Genomic DNA, 15,547 nt, shown 5'->3' with positions numbered 1-15,547 from the left:
ATGAGCAACACAATAACTCAGCCGTGCTACGCACCCCATGCAGAGCTGCAGAAGGATCTGAACTTTTGGAATTTCCTGGCTGTTGACTGCTCGATTTAGTGCAGCATTAAAGTTCATGCGGGCACTTAATCTGTCATTCACTGGAGCTCAGGTTAACGTATAGATTTTGATTTGTGCGCTTCTGTAATCTAACCTCTGCCCTGGACTTCAATTGTGAAACAACAACAGGACCCAGGTCTCTCCCACCCTGCTTTTTCCCCCTTTTTACAACCTACACCTGCAATGAAGACTTCTTTGCCAGCCAGCCCTGCTTTGCTGACTGTAACTGAAAGGCAGGAGCAACCAAGAGCTGAAAATAGGTAACAACTGCTCATGCTAGTTTTTTTCCTCTTTCTCTTTGCACACTTAAGTTCTTTGAAACTAGGGATTTTGTTTTCATTTTCAGTGCAGTGTTATGACAGCCTGTCTGACGGTACAGCAGTTGTACCAGTTTAAATTTGCAGATTATTTGATTAAAAGACAGCAAAGACAATAAATAGGAGTGGAATGCAACGTGTTTCTGGTGTAACAGAAAACACCTTGGGATGCACTGGCCACGCCACTGAAGCCCTCACTGTGCTCCCCTAATGCTGCTCAGTGTCTACACGCACTCCCAGGTGCACTACGATAAGTCATGATATTAACTGCATTTAGTGCAATTCCGCATGCAGTGGAGACCTCACCATTACAGCAGGAAGAAGAGCAAAGCCTGTCCCGGGCCATTGGTCCTCCAGGTCTGGCACAGAACGCCTTTGGAAGAGCCTCAATGCAAACAATGGCACATTAAGGGACAACTGACCCTGCTTCTCACCAGGCTGCTGACGCTCAGGCAGGGATGCAGGATAGGAAGGGCTCACCCCACACCTGGTGCAACCCCTCTCATTTAGTTATAAAGCTACCTTACAAGATTTTTTCATTCCTGCAGTTCAGCAGTGTTAGTTTCAGCCTTTCCGGGCTGGGAATGCCCCCCACCAGTTGCCAGCCCAGATTTCTTCAAGCCAACCTTCTGCCCACGTACCTGCTCTGCCCTTTGCACAACTCTGATGCTCTCCCATTGTGTCCAACCCCCACGCAACAGCTTTGCCCTTTCTCCGCCTTCACTATGTCATTTTGAACAAGCCGAGTTCTCCTTTGAGATGTCCTGAGATAGGAGACTCGACAATTCCTGGTTCATCTTAGCAGACCTTCTCTAAACCTCCATCACTTGGATTCAGTCTGGTTTAGACAGGGGCGCACTGCATCCCAGGCCACGTCTCACTAGACCTTGGACAAACTCTGTGCCAAATACTATAAGCTAACACAATCTCGTTCCTTCAAACAAAGCAGCTGTTCCCAATGGCTGAAATGGTAACACCTCTCCATGCTCTGACTGTTCAGAGTTAGCTGAGACACAAGAGGAGGTAAGCTGGAAAGGAGATACAGACCATCGTCACATGGTTGAGATGCCACACTGACAGCCAGGAGCCCTGCTTTCTTCTTCCGCAGTGGCCAGGAATCCCCTTGCCACAAAAAGAGGGACGACAATGGCACCAAGCTTGAAAATCAAAGGGTGGTACACCAGGAGGGTTACACCACTGGTACCTATTGAAAGATCCGAGATCACCAAGCCAAAGATGCTGCAGAGGAACAAACCCACTCTCTCCCAGAGCACCAAGGCACTGTGTGTGCCGCATCCCCTCCACCCGCACTCAAGCATCCTGCTTCCCATCACCATGCTGGCAGCAGCAGAGCAATGCTGGATGCAGTTGTTCCCTGGAGCACCTTCCTCCTCCTCCCTGCCGGTTCACCAGCCTGCACTCAGCCTCCCACTTAAGAAGCAGACCCCTGGGCTACATGCACTAATTACTGCTTTCTCCTGCGGTTTCCCCAGACCTCAGCTGACACCGACATATCTACACAACTCCCACCAGAACCCGTGGTGGAGACAGGGAGGCCAGCAATCTAGAAAGCTTGCTTTCAGCCAGCGTGTGTTAATCATGGAGTTTCCTATGTTACCACCGGCAACCCCAGTACAAAGGTGCTTAGCAAACCTAGGAGTTTGCATAGCTCACAAACCTATAGTATGAGAAGGTACATGTTTCTTATTTAAATTACATCCTTATCAATGACCAAAACCATAATCATTTTGGTGAGTTATATCAAATTGGATCTTATCTGTCAACATAGTTATGTTATTCCCTCCTGCCTTGCGGTTCTTCTCACCCACACCTTACCATCTGCCGGGCAGAGGCCGCAGAGAGAGAGATCTTAGCTCAAAGCCTCTAGGCACTGAGCCACACACTAAGCCACACCAGCACCGTAGGATGGCCACCTAGTACGTTACAGCAGAGGAGGTTAGAGATGACAGTTTCTAGGGGGTGATATAAGAAAACACCATCCCATGCAGTCAGATTGCAAGGCAGGTGGAGACTGAACATGCCCAATGTGCTGCCCATGCTCCAGTGGGACTTGTTGGGCTGGTGAGGACATGAGATGCTGTCACAACGGGGATTGTGCACATCTGGGAACGGCTGTCAACCCCAGCCTCCTCCAGCAGCAGCAGAGACCTTGCAAGAGCTGTACCACTCCACAGCCTGGTTTTAATCAGCATTTCCAACTGTATGCTACCACACCATTGGGAAGTATACATGTGCTTGACGTATAGGTGCTGGCAGCCAAAAGGAACAGGACTGGTTAGATGGATTGGTGCTAAAATGGGATTTAATGTATCGTATCCCTGGAGATAAGGGCGATGCCGAAGGGATGAACCCAGCCTGTGTGCAGGTAGGCAGGACAGATGGATCAACCCACCACACTCCTGGAGTGGCACAGCATTACACGTTCTACAGAGCTTTACAGAGCCACCACGTGTCCCTAGATGCTCCTTCACTTCTTACAGAAATGGGTTGTTTCTGTAACACAAGTGTCATTAATCTCTTCTCTAATGCAGGCAAAACCACAGCCACGATTTTGTACGGAGATCAAGATATAACCTCATCTAGCCAGGCAAGTAGAAAGCAGTTACAAGCAGCAGCTTGAACATATTACAATGCAGAGTGTTGGCACGTGGTCTCTAATGCAAACAGGTCTTGTTTCAACCAAAAAGGAAGAACAAAAAACAAATTTTCACTACTTCTAACACGGACAACCAAAGTTTCCAGCACCCTAAGGCAGTGTATACCATACCATTCCATGAACTTGAACCACATGATCACCCAAAACCATCCATCTGACTTTGACACTTCCATGTCCATGTCCTGGAAGTGCTCCCACACCTTTCTACCATCTAGCCAACATGCTTGGAGGCGGGATTCAGAGATAAAAAGGGGAAAAGTGCTTGCAGATGCTTTGGAAACATCAAGATTAAGCTCACTGGAGGCATTGTTATTGTCAGTATAATTTACTGGAAATCTATATAAATACACAAACAAACATAAATTTTGCCTATGGATGAGATTTAGCAAGTTCAAAAAGCTACTTCGTAGATCCCAGTAAAAGACTATATAAATGGACATGTAAAATATGAGCTGGGTAAGGCAAAACAGCTTCCTCTGCCTCAGCAACACATTCCACACGAGCCTGCCCTTCTGTGCCATATTGCCCATCATTAAATCTCCGTTAGGAATGGCCGGCAGACTGGTCATCAGCTAGAATGTCCCAGCCTTACCAGCTGGGAAACAGAAGATCAGAAGGGAAAAAGAAAAAAAAAAAAAAAAACCACTTCTTCAAGGTTGCAGGCTGACCTACTCCAGTTTGCACAGTAAGGATCTCAGTTATAAAACAAATAGCTAGAAGCTAAATATAGCTAAGGAGAAGACTTTAATCACCATGATAGGCCTCTTGTGGAGGGCTGACAGGAGCCACTGAGGTAGTATAGCACACAATATATAACAGTCAAATATGAGGCTAAAAAGCCCATTAAACACATCTAACGATGTAACTGCCTCTCCACGTCTTCCAGGAGAGGCCTCTTTTTCTAGGGAGGTTTGTTCCCCAGCCAGGAGGACATCCAGGGGACGCGCTTGCAGGTCGTGAATGGGAGTATTTGCAAGGGATGGGAAAATGCCGTTTGTTTCAACAGGCAGCTGCTTTTTGTGCCTGTCAGGATTACTGAAAAGTTTCCAGCACTAATTGGCGGACGCAGAAGTTTTCAGAGCATGATGCAACAGATAAAGGGGGGATGAATACGTCAAAGGAAGAAAAAGAACAGAGCAGCCAGAGAAAACCTTTGTTAGTGACTATGCCAGAAGCTGGTGCCTTGGTTTGGAAGCTTTCCTCGCCCCTCTGGAAGATGTGCTGCAAGAAAAGTTCATGCTGCAAAAGAAATTGTGCTGATTTTGTCAATGAAACACCTTTATACAATAGCAGGCAGACACACAAAGTGACAATGACAACAAATAAGACAAAGGGGAAGACACACACTACACAGTTCTAACTGCATCATTAGTTCAAACTGAACTAATCAGAGACACTGAAGAAACTCCCTCATTGGCCACACTATTCTTTAAAAAATTAAAAAAAAAATAATCTTCAAACCTCTGCCTTGAACAACAGAGATGAAAACAGACCTAACCTGGAACAGCCAGGTAGATCAGATGACCTCTTGAGGTTTCTGCGACCCCAAATTTTTGTGAAGTCCTTTCAGTGTAACCAATATCTGTGTAGCCTTTACTACACAACACAAGTTATTCACCAAAATAAAATAGGATTAATTTTGACCAATAGCTCTAGCACAAGCAATACAGTTTTATTTGCACTATCTTTTTAAAGGAATGGTGTGAGGCAGCACAGGAGAGGGATTAAAAAGCACTAAGAAGTGATTAAAAAGTTCCAAGATCCAAATACCCAACATCCACAGAGCATTTCATTCACAGACCTCAAAGGAGGTCAGAATTGCATCACCAATTTTGTACCTGGGAGGAACAGATACAGAGAAGGAAAAGATTTTTCCCAAGATTACTCAAAAAACAATGTCAGAGATAAATAGTTGCCTGACTCTATTAGGCATCACTATCTCTCTGAATATCCAGCACATCAAAGGACTTGGGAAGTCTTTCTGAAGTGTTTACTTTATAGACACAGAGTATGAATACTTTTCAAAAATAACGATTTGGCTTTCCCAGGCATAAACGGAGTTATCAAGGGAGTCAACATCAGAGTTCAGAACATTAGCACTCAAAATAAACCGAAGAAACTTCAGATTCCCTTTGTGCTCCAGCACAGATGGGGATGGGGAGACGGGGACCCCACTGCTGGCTCAGAACCTGCAGCAGGGCATGTCGCTAGTCCATGCCACATTTCTCTACAACCGTCCAGGTGGGTAAACACTAGCATAATAAAAATAAATCACTGAAAGGAAAGTACCATCCGACTCAAATGCCAATTCAAGTCAGCATCATATTTTATTCCATCATAGTGAAGTCAAAAAATTTGAACTGTGACAAAGAATATGACAATGCTTGGTTTTATTGCTTCACACATCTTTCTCTGCTTATGCTGCATCTGAAACAGCCACGGCTATTTCACAGACACAGCTTCACTCATTTAGAGGGAGATAACAAAACCAGTGCCACGGCATGGGAACAATTTCTTAAAAGTCTGATGCAGAAATATTGTGGGTTTGGGATTTTTTTTTTAATAGGGTTTCTTTGTTTTGGTGTTTTTTTTTTTCAGGAATAGCCGTAAGTATCAGTTTAAGGTGCCAGACTCAGAGTCACATGCAATGAAGTCATTTTTCCACTGGTAGCTACAGCAAGAGCTACTGCACAATCATATACAAGCAAGCAATTAAATCCAACTACGAGGAGAGCAAATTTGCTTTGTCTCCTTTAGCATCGCAGTTCAACTAAGTACAAAAGACAAACATGGCACACAGGGTCCTCGGCAGAGCAGGGGGAAATGCTCCGAGAGCGTGGTGGTACTGCAGAAAAAGACTGTGCATCAATGCACTGACAGACTTTGGTGTTTCTGTGTTGGCATCAGCCACAGAGACAAGAACTTTCATGTGGGATGGGAAGGATGGCCACATGGAGAAGGCAGGATTAGAGCAGGACTCAGGAAGACCAAGGACAATGCCTTTCTCTAACCTGGGCTTTCTGGAGTGACCTTGGACAGTTTGTTGTCTTTATTCAGCAACTTACCTGATTTGGTTGTTTTAGAAAACCAACCAGTAAAACACAGCCCCAGTCTTGCTGGGATCTGCCATCACCAGTACTATCAGTCAAGATGCTCTCCCAGGCAAACACCACCTGAAATTCTACTGTAAATATCACAGGAACAGCGATCAAAGACCAACAGCCAGAGATTGTTGGCTAACTCAGAAATAGAGCAGCAGAAAAGCTGCTTTCTCACCCCATGTCAGCAACTTCCTTCATCATTCTTGTGCTCAGACCCCTTGGGAGATGGAGGAGGAAACAGGTCACAAAGTATTTATAAATAATATTTATGAAAAAAATAGATATCTCTATAAATACCTATAGATATATTTATAAATACCTATAGATATCTCTATAAATACCTACAGTTGTCTCTATAAATTGGATACTAGTGTCTAACATAGGTTAGCAACAAGTCATGTTCAGGTCTAGATACCTGTACCTGGGCTTCCCCAGAGCTTTAAAAGTATATAAACCTTGCCATGCACGGTATACACTCAGCAAAGCGGTACCGACACCATGTATCCGGGGGATTTAACTTGCTTTGTATATTGTCTCTTGTCCTCACCAGAATTATGACACACACACCCCAAATTTATTAATTTCCCCGAGTTTCATGGACAGAGGAAGAATTCTGATACATAAAACCTCAATCAGGAGGAGGAATCTGTGCCATTACCCATTTTACCCACCCAGTAACACAAAAGAAGAACTGGCATGCATACCCTTACATAGCCACATCCCTTGATACTAGAAAATCCCCCTTTGGGTTCTTCATCGTTTCTTCTGCCACAGTGAAAGCACATGAGAAGAAAGAGGAAAGACACCAGGAACTGCTACTTACTGGAGTAAATTATGGCAGCCTCCAAGGCTAGAGGTGGCAGGAAGCCAAGCAGAAGAGCAGCACATACCAACCCTTCAGCAGATAATCCAGTCCATACTTATCCCAAGTGCATCTCCCAAAACACATAGGTTTTCCTGTAATTGTAGGTAGGCCTCACACTTAAGTGCTCCTGAGATGATTCCAGCACAGCTTCTCCCCATCGTGCCTGTAATGGCTGGTTCTAACGTTTAACTTGTGGTTTGTCTCAGAGCTGAGCCTTTGAAGTGCTGTGCTCTCAGTGATATCTGGCAGGCACAGTGACATGTTTTCACGAGAACACAGCTGCTCGATCCAGACTCTCTCCTTCCTAGCCCTGGCAGGCTCTAACAGCAGGCAGGTAATTTCTTAAAATGCCAAATCCCAGAGCCAGGTTTAAGAATGGTCAGCTGCACCGTGTTTAAAGCATCACCTCGCAGCAATGATGGGGCAGAACTGACCAGTGCTGATTAAAGGGGCTCTCTTGGAGCCCTGCTGGGTAGAGGGATGCTGCCTCACAGGCAGCAGGTCAGAGGCTACAGCCAACAAGCCTAGCCAGGCACCCCAAATATCTCTCTGTCCACACACAGACCGATTCTTCTTAAATTGCAAGTCACCCTCAAAAAAATGTTTCTAGCCAACAGTAATGGATGGGCTAGTGAAACTCGACATCCATTCCAGCAGGATGAGCTTCTGAGATGAGGTTTGCAGGCCTACAAGACTGATGCTCAACAGAGCAGCAAATAACACTCGATGCTGACACAGTGCTTTGTCTCCCAGCACTTCCCAAACGCCGCTGCAGCCTGCTGATATCCCGGAGATAACAACGCGTGCCTCTGCCTCTGTCCCTGGATGTTTCCCAAACGAAGCATTTATTGGTTTGTACCGGGAGATGCGAGGGACAGGGACCTGCTCCATCCACCCTGCCATTCACGCCCTGAGCAGTACGCAAATGCCAGCAGCCCAACCCAGCTGGGCCTTCCTCAGAGGCACATCTCCTTGCCACAGACAAAAACCCTCACCAAATCCTGCAGTGTGTAGCTCATGTCAATACCCGGCTCATTAAAGAGCAAAACACCAGGGAGGAGACCAAGACCGGCAAGCTGCCCAGCTTCCCAGAGACAAAAGAAAATTTTCCTCCCGTTTCAAACCCGAAACTCGCCAGGCACGGAGAGATCGGTGCTGCCACCCCCTCTCACCTCCATCCTCCCCGCATCAGGCCCCGCTTCCCCAGCGGCTCCCAGCCAGAGCCGGTCGCTGTCACCCCGCAGGTCCGTCCGCCACCAAACCCCGGCCCAGCAGCCCCCCACTCCCACCCCAGCTCCCTCCCCGCCACCGGTGGGGTGCCAAGGCAGCGGGGACCCGTCCCTCCCCGACCGAGGACAATGCCCTCCCGCGGCCGAGCGCCGGCAGCGGATGGCGGGGCTGACAGCGCCGCACACGCCCGCTCGCCCCGGGCTCTTCCCGCAACGCCTTCATTCATCCCTGCCTTTGTTGCCGGCGCGGCGTGGGCTCGCAGAGCCGCTCCCCCTGTCCCCGCAGTCCCCTCCCCGCGGTGTCCCCCCCGGTCCCGCGGTCCCCCTTACCCTCTCGCAGCCCGCCGGCGAGCGGAGCGGGAGCCTCCGTGCCGCCGCCGGCTGCAGCCCCTGGCAGGCGGCCGCCGTGCCACTCCCTGCGGGGCCGAGCCGGGACGAAGGGAGCTGGGCGGGACTGGCGGAGGAGGAGGAGGAGGAGGAAGGATGAGGATGCTGGGGCCGGCGGCTCGCTCCCTCCCTCCTCCCAGCCGCCGCCAGCAGGGGCACGGCCGGGCCCTGCGGCCCGCGCGAACAAAGGGGCCGGGCCCGGGGCCGCCCCGCGCCGAAATCCTCTTGGTTGCCGGGCGCCGGCGCCGCCGGAAGCCGGGTGGGAGGGTGGAAAGGCAGCGCGGAGGCTCCTCCCGGCTGCCTGCAGCCCTTAGCGCTCGTTCCTTAAAAAGAAAAAAAAAAAAAAGGAATAATCACGAAGTTCACCTTTTGCTCGGCAGAGATACGGCCTCCCTTCCTCGTGGCTGTGGGTCTGGTCTCTAGAAAGAAGGAGCTCTCCAAGCACACCTGAATTTATGTGGTAGCAAATTTGATTAATATGGGAAGGGCAGGAGGAGCTGGAGGTGCTTCCTGGAAAAAAAAAAAAAGGAGAGAGCCCTAATTACCAGGGATTTTCTAGGGAATGCAGCAAAGAGAAAGCACCTGCAGCCTTGGTAACTCGGTCATTCAAGGCCAGGAAGAGCGGGCTGAGTTGATAACCACCACAGGTCCTTCACCACCCCTCGGCTGGTAACGCCCGGAGCTGTACCCGGGCTGACACTGGATGGAGACATAACACGCCCATTAATTTGGACAGGAGTGGAAGTGCTTCCTACAAGGACCACGACTGTATCCAATATACTCTACCGACATCCCGCATTCCCAAACAGGGGGTGATTTTGCCAATCAGACACTATGGTGGGAGGCCCCAGGCCACACAGTAGCACAGGAAGGTCCCACCTGCCAACAGTCCTGACATTTGGTGCTGTGGCTCTGCTCCATACACCCCGCCTGAGCCCAGGAAAGCACAGCAGAGATGCAAGTGGAGGAGATGCAGGCAGCAAAGCAGAGAAGAACAAAGCTGAGGTCAGCTGAGCATCATCCAGAATGTGAGATTGGACAGGACAACCCAGCCCCACAACGCAGCCGCAAGATTCCTCATTTTCCATCTTGCCGAGGGGAAGCCAAAGCAAAGGGAAGGGAAAGTCAAAAATAGACCTGAAGCACCTGACTCAGACGCCTCTGCTTCGACTGTTGGTTCACTGTCTTTCCCTGATATTTTCCCTACATCCAAGCTCAAGTCATTGCTTTGCAGTTCTGGATACACAATTTTTTGTCTCCTCTCTAATCCGCAGTTGCCTAGGGAGACGGTATGTCACCAGGAGAAGAGCTAGACGAGAAGGTGCCTATTGAGCCAGGCTCTGGGCTCCAACAGGAGGTTTCGTTTCTCCATCCAGCTTCACGCCCAGCCTGCCAGCTCGGCCAGTTCATATCCTTCGTTCCAAGTTTCTTTCCGTATCAAAATGGCGATGGAGCAATGACGGTGACCTCCCTTTGCAAGTTCCAGAGGGACTATCGAGAAGTGTTACATGCATTTTGTAAGAAGGAGTGTAAATTTAAAGCAGTTTCAAAAAAAAAAAAAATCCTCTTTAATGTTTTCAGGTGCTTCAGGGTAGGATTTCAAATCTGCTGTTGCTCAGAAGTTAAACCCTCTCATTTTTGATCAACAGCAACATTTTATGCTGTATCTTATATACATTAATTTGTTCTCATTACAAAAACTTCCATATAAATGGTTAATTTACAGCCCTACATCTACGTTATGACAGAGAAGGTCAGCAAGCCCAGGGTTCTATTTTGCCTGCCAATAGTCCGTGGTACGTGCAGCTCGATGCCCTTTCCTGTGTTCAGTCTCGAATCGTTGCAGGACAGGGGCCCGGGACCGACACGCTGCGGTGCAAGCTGGCACCTTTCTCATCGCTGCTCTGTTTCAGCAGCAGCAGTCTTGAATTTTACAAGCAGTCGTCTTTTCTTCTTTAGAATTCAGTCATCCCAAGGGCTCTGTGTGCAAATAGTCATATATTGTAAGGACAATATATATATTTTTTATATATATATATTTACATATATTTACATTTTATGTTCCAACAGTGACTGGAGGCATCCTAGCCGCTGTGCCAGGCACCGCGCACTCCCTGGAGAAGAGACAGACCTGCACCACGGAGTCGGGTTTCCCTCACGCGTTCTGCAGCGCTGATACAAAAGCCTGCTGGCTTCAATAAGATGAAGCTGGAAAAATTTCACAGCTCTTAAGTCATTTCCTTGAATCCTTTTGACAAATCTGCCTCTCTGACTAAACTTTCTCAGGGGAATTTCCAGGGAGAGAAGGAAAGATCATCCGAGGCCAGAGCACTCGTGGTGATGCGGCTGAAGTACCCCTAGACTTGAATTTGTGTCTTTGCCATTAAGCGCCGCCCCACAAAGCTATCCTTCAGCTTCTGTTGTACCTGCTTTTCACAAACAAAGCTTCAGGATGAAAATGAACGTTGAGACCCCATCATTCTGCAGAGCAGCACTACTACTTCCCGATAACTATTTATCATCGACAGGGCTGTGTGCAGGCAAACACCCCTGCACTGATGATCCCGGACACCAAGAAGCACAGGAGACACTTCAGCCTATGAATATATGAGGACCTGTTAACTCTACACAGGTGAGCAGAGCCGTGACTTTCAATTAAACCATTACATGTAGAAAACTGGTCTGCAATCTCTGTCATTTCTGGTCTATCACAGTTGCCTGATAAACCTCTTGCTATGTACTACTCTCCTATTTTGTGGATATGATATATATTTTGTTTTGAAAAGCGGCTTCTCGCAGGTAGTCAAAACTGTCTCCACTTGACTGATCCATTATTCTGATTTGGTAAGTATTTGCATTAGCTGCCGGGATCACTAAAAAGCTTCACAGCTGTTTTCTTTTAAATTATCCTGACAAACTGAAGCATTACACAGACAAAGTAATGTAAAAACCAAGGGAATACTCACACACGCATCTAGGGAAAGAGAAAGAGCAAACGTTTTGTGTTTTGCTGTTATCTATATTGTTTGAATAAGGACAGCAGTTAAGGAATGGCCAAAGCGTTCAAGAATCTTTCCATTTTATTAGCCAGCAGCAGGAGATGAAGCACCTCTCCGCAAAGAGCCGATGAGACACTGGATTTGTCACCTACCAATAGGTTATGCTTCCTAAAGCCCCGATCCTGCACTTGTTCCCCAAAGGCAGCTACGTGTGAAGGCTCCAGAGAGCAGACAGAGGCCACATGAAGTGGTGACATCAAGACCTCACAAGTCAACAAAAGCTTCAGAATTGAATCCTTTCAGCCTTTTCCCTACCACGTGCCTAGAAATCCCTGCCAAAGACATCCCTTTGCCCTGCCAAGGTACTGTGGGAACTGAGTGGTGGCAGAAACAACTTGTCTTTGAAAATATTGTGTAACTTCATTACCGTCAACTTACAGTTACGTGATTTCCATCATCTCAAAGATGCAGCCGCAACAAGAGCGTATGTTCTTACTATTCATTCAAGCTGACACTATAAATAGCCTGCTGCATTTGGTGGCAGAGCACAAAATTCCAGCATTGGTGGGAGAAACAAGATTAAAGCAGTGATGTAAAGAAAAGCTGTTTTTTTCCTTTGATTACAGAGCTGCTTAAAGAACTTCTTATCTTGAGGATCAGTGACTGCTTTAGGCCTTACCCATTCTAGGCCAAGACTAAAGTTCAGAAACTTCTTCTAAACAGCTTTTAAACTCTTAAGACCTTGCACAGTTGCAATGACTCAGCCAAGTGGCGCCACGTTTTTCCAACCGAGAGCCACTGCAAAGCCTCCAATATCCAGCAGATTCTGTTGTATCTCCTTAGGTGGAAGAAATCTCTCATCTATCTTCAGACATCTATATCCGAGCCAACTGTCTAGACTTCCTATATAATGAGTGCAGAGAAACACGGACTGGGGCGCAATTCCCTTCATCATATTGCAGACATCTAAACTGGATTAATTGCTCTCTAACAAGGCTTGCTTCCATCCATGAATTACAGGGGTAGTCAAGAATTAGGCCAAATGAGATGTTTGCAGTTAAGGGATATGAACTGCGCTCATCTTCCTTACAGAAATGCTCAGCAGAGCTGACGATGCTTATTTGGGTGCGTGTAGATCAGACATGCGCGTTAGGTACGTTCTTGTCTCAAGGCCTGACTTTGTTCTGTTTCACTGAAAGAAATTAGGCTGTTGGCCAGGATTCAACAGGGGCAAGATCTGGCTCCAGGACCCTTCAGGGGAGCGCACGTGGCTCATGCAGAGTGACGGAAAGTGCTCTGAAAGAAGGCTTTCTACTAGGCTGGCTGCTGTGCGTTCCTACACACTCGTTAACATAAAAGAAAGTGTGGGTGGAAATATGTTGAAGGATCATGGCAGTTCTCATTAGTTACAAAGATCAAGAGGAGCTCTTACGGCTTTTTTAGTGTATTTCCTATACTGAAATTAGTGCATTAACTGTTACTTAAACTTCAACCATCAGTATAATTTAATCATTAGCACAGTCTGGTTCCTGTTGTTCTACATTTTTAAAGTAAACTACGTTGCTGCAGTAGCAATGGCTCTGAGGAATGTGGGACCGCACAAATGCAACACAGTAAAATGGACCCCACTGCATGATTGAAGAAATAGTGTAATTTTCATCACAAAGACTGTTCCCTATCCAGGAACCTGAAGGCAAGTGGATTTTCAGAGAAATTCAGCATCCATTAAGTGGAGGCCTTCTGAAATTCTGTCCTCTGGTACCATGTTTGGCCAAATGACCTACACAAGACCACACTGGCAGTGGAGAACTTGGAATAGCTCTTATTTTAGTCAGTAGGTTATCGCCAATCTTTCATCCGAAGATGAAGCTCCTTACAGATGAAGTAAATGAGTCATGGAGAGAAAAAGTAACATATCTGTGATCATCCAGCTGAAACAGAAATGTGCTGGTGGACATCTACATTTCTGTGTTGAGTATCTACAACTAAGCGTGACCAAAGAGAGTAATGCAGGAGAATCAGACCATAGAGAGACTGAAGGGAGATTTGGCACTGAGTATAACATCTTATTCATGGGGGGGTGGGAAACAACACAGCAAAAAACCCCAGAGGTTAAGTAGTGGACAAGCCATTCTGAGCGGGTCTCCCATCCCAGCACAGTACCACATGATTATTTTCATTTTCTTTGTTATTGCTTGTTGCTTGCCTGAGTCAAGACTAAAGATCAGGCTGTTCTTTGCTCAGTCCATTTTTTAAAGATTGGGACAATTGACAGTTGTACTTAGCCAGGCTTGCACAAATAAAGGGACTTTTATGCTTACTGACCTTAAAGGTGAGCAAACATCACCTGTATTTTGTAGACTTGGGAATCGAAATTGGAAGGGATTAGTTTATCTTCCCAAGGCCCTCTCTAAGGCAGCAGCACAACTGGGTGCAGAACCAAGGTGGCCAGGCTCTGGGCATTACCATGTTGTACTTCCCTCAGTTCACGCGTTTCTTTTTATACATATTCAAGTCAGAGAAGAAAGCCAGCCTCAGAGCTCCCAGCACGGTGTCCCATACCCTATTCATCAGGTGAAGCTGCGGCCTATTTTATAAAGCCTCTGGTAACTCTCTGTATACCCCCGTGTAGCTCAGTGTATCCTCGGGAAAATACAAGCAGACAAAGATCACTCGTAATGGGGCATCTCTGCATTTTTCCAGTTGTCAAAGCATCATATATACCAGCACCGGTCATTTGCAAACCACCCAAGCTCTGTCTCTGTGCATCACAAATCAAAATTACTTATGGCTCGCTGACTATTTTTCATTGTATGTCAAAAAAACTATTCTCCTCTGCTGCTGCTGCTGCTCCAAGTACGTGCCACCAGACTTTTCTCATTGTTGTCAGGGGTGTGAAGATTTATTGTTTTCTCTGACCTGGCTGAGCAGGGTCTGCAACAAATTGGATCCAGCCTGTACTTTATGAAAAAAGCAGTCTATTTCCCTCTTGTTTGGGCCCTGACACAAATAGTATTTCAGACCAAATAGCAGCACCAGCCGTTTTCTACCCAAGCGACAGAATGTGCAGCGCCTGTGAGATGCAGGAGAGTCCCGTCTCCTTTGCATGGACTGGAGCGTGTAAGAAGATCAAAGATGAGGGACAGAAGCCAGGACGCAAAAGCTTCCTAGAACTTGAAAAAAGATTTCAGTACCTACAACCAAAGCTGTGTTTACTGGGGAAGGGGAGGGAAATGAGCTCCAATTTTGACACTTAGAGAAAAGCCAGACTTTTTAAATGTCTCCAGCAGGCAATGCACAGAGCTGGTGCGGACAGCTGGCCTACCTGTGGGCACTGAAACATCCAGTCCTACCACTTCGGTTTCTTAGCCTTTAATTCTCCAGAAAAGCAGGGCTATCCCTAAAAAGGCACTGACACTGTCATTTAACATAGGGCACACTTTCCCAGAAGATCCCAAAGCACGCATGAAACAATCTTCGTAACAAGTTGCGGATGAGAAAACTGCAGCATAAAGAAGTTAAATGACTTACAGTCCCATGCAGGATCACCTACAGTCCACAAATTTCCAGTCATTAAAGCAGCCGATAAGCTAGTTGTTCCCAGCCAGCTTTGCATACTGTGTGAGACATAAGCCTACATCAACAAGCTCTGCTGGCTCCATACCAAGGTGTGGAATATTAGCAATTTTCTTGTGTAAGGCAGAAGGAGTACAGAAAAAGGTAGGAGGCCATCCACAGTACAACTAGCTGCCCTCTACTTCCCGCAAACATATGTATGTTTTTGGTTAAAACCTCTCGTTAATTAAAGACCCTGACCAACCTAACTTAAATACCACAGTGATGAGCATAGCATAAACACATAGCTCAAAACCC

The 15,547-nt window shown here is 46.9% G+C and overlaps 1 protein-coding gene across 3 annotated transcripts in view; it reads right to left on the bottom strand.

Annotated features, from left to right (window-relative positions):
- The window catches only part of CLIP2 (CAP-Gly domain containing linker protein 2), an 82,496-nt gene extending 73,578 nt beyond the window's left edge, over positions 1-8,918 (bottom strand). For all 3 annotated transcript variants that reach the window (XR_008467797.1, XM_054209740.1, XM_054209741.1), the window contains exon 1: positions 8,619-8,918. The gene's annotated coding sequence lies outside the window, so the exon portion shown is untranslated. The remainder of the gene's footprint in view (positions 1-8,618) is intronic.
- Positions 8,919-15,547: the final 6,629 nt, after the last annotated feature.

This window comes from Rissa tridactyla, chromosome 7 (genome assembly GCF_028500815.1).
Source record: "Rissa tridactyla isolate bRisTri1 chromosome 7, bRisTri1.patW.cur.20221130, whole genome shotgun sequence".
In the NCBI taxonomy this organism is placed as follows: Eukaryota; Metazoa; Chordata; class Aves; order Charadriiformes; family Laridae; genus Rissa; species Rissa tridactyla.
Note: the sequence above shows the minus strand (reverse complement) of the source record. Positions and strands in the feature narration are given on the sequence as shown.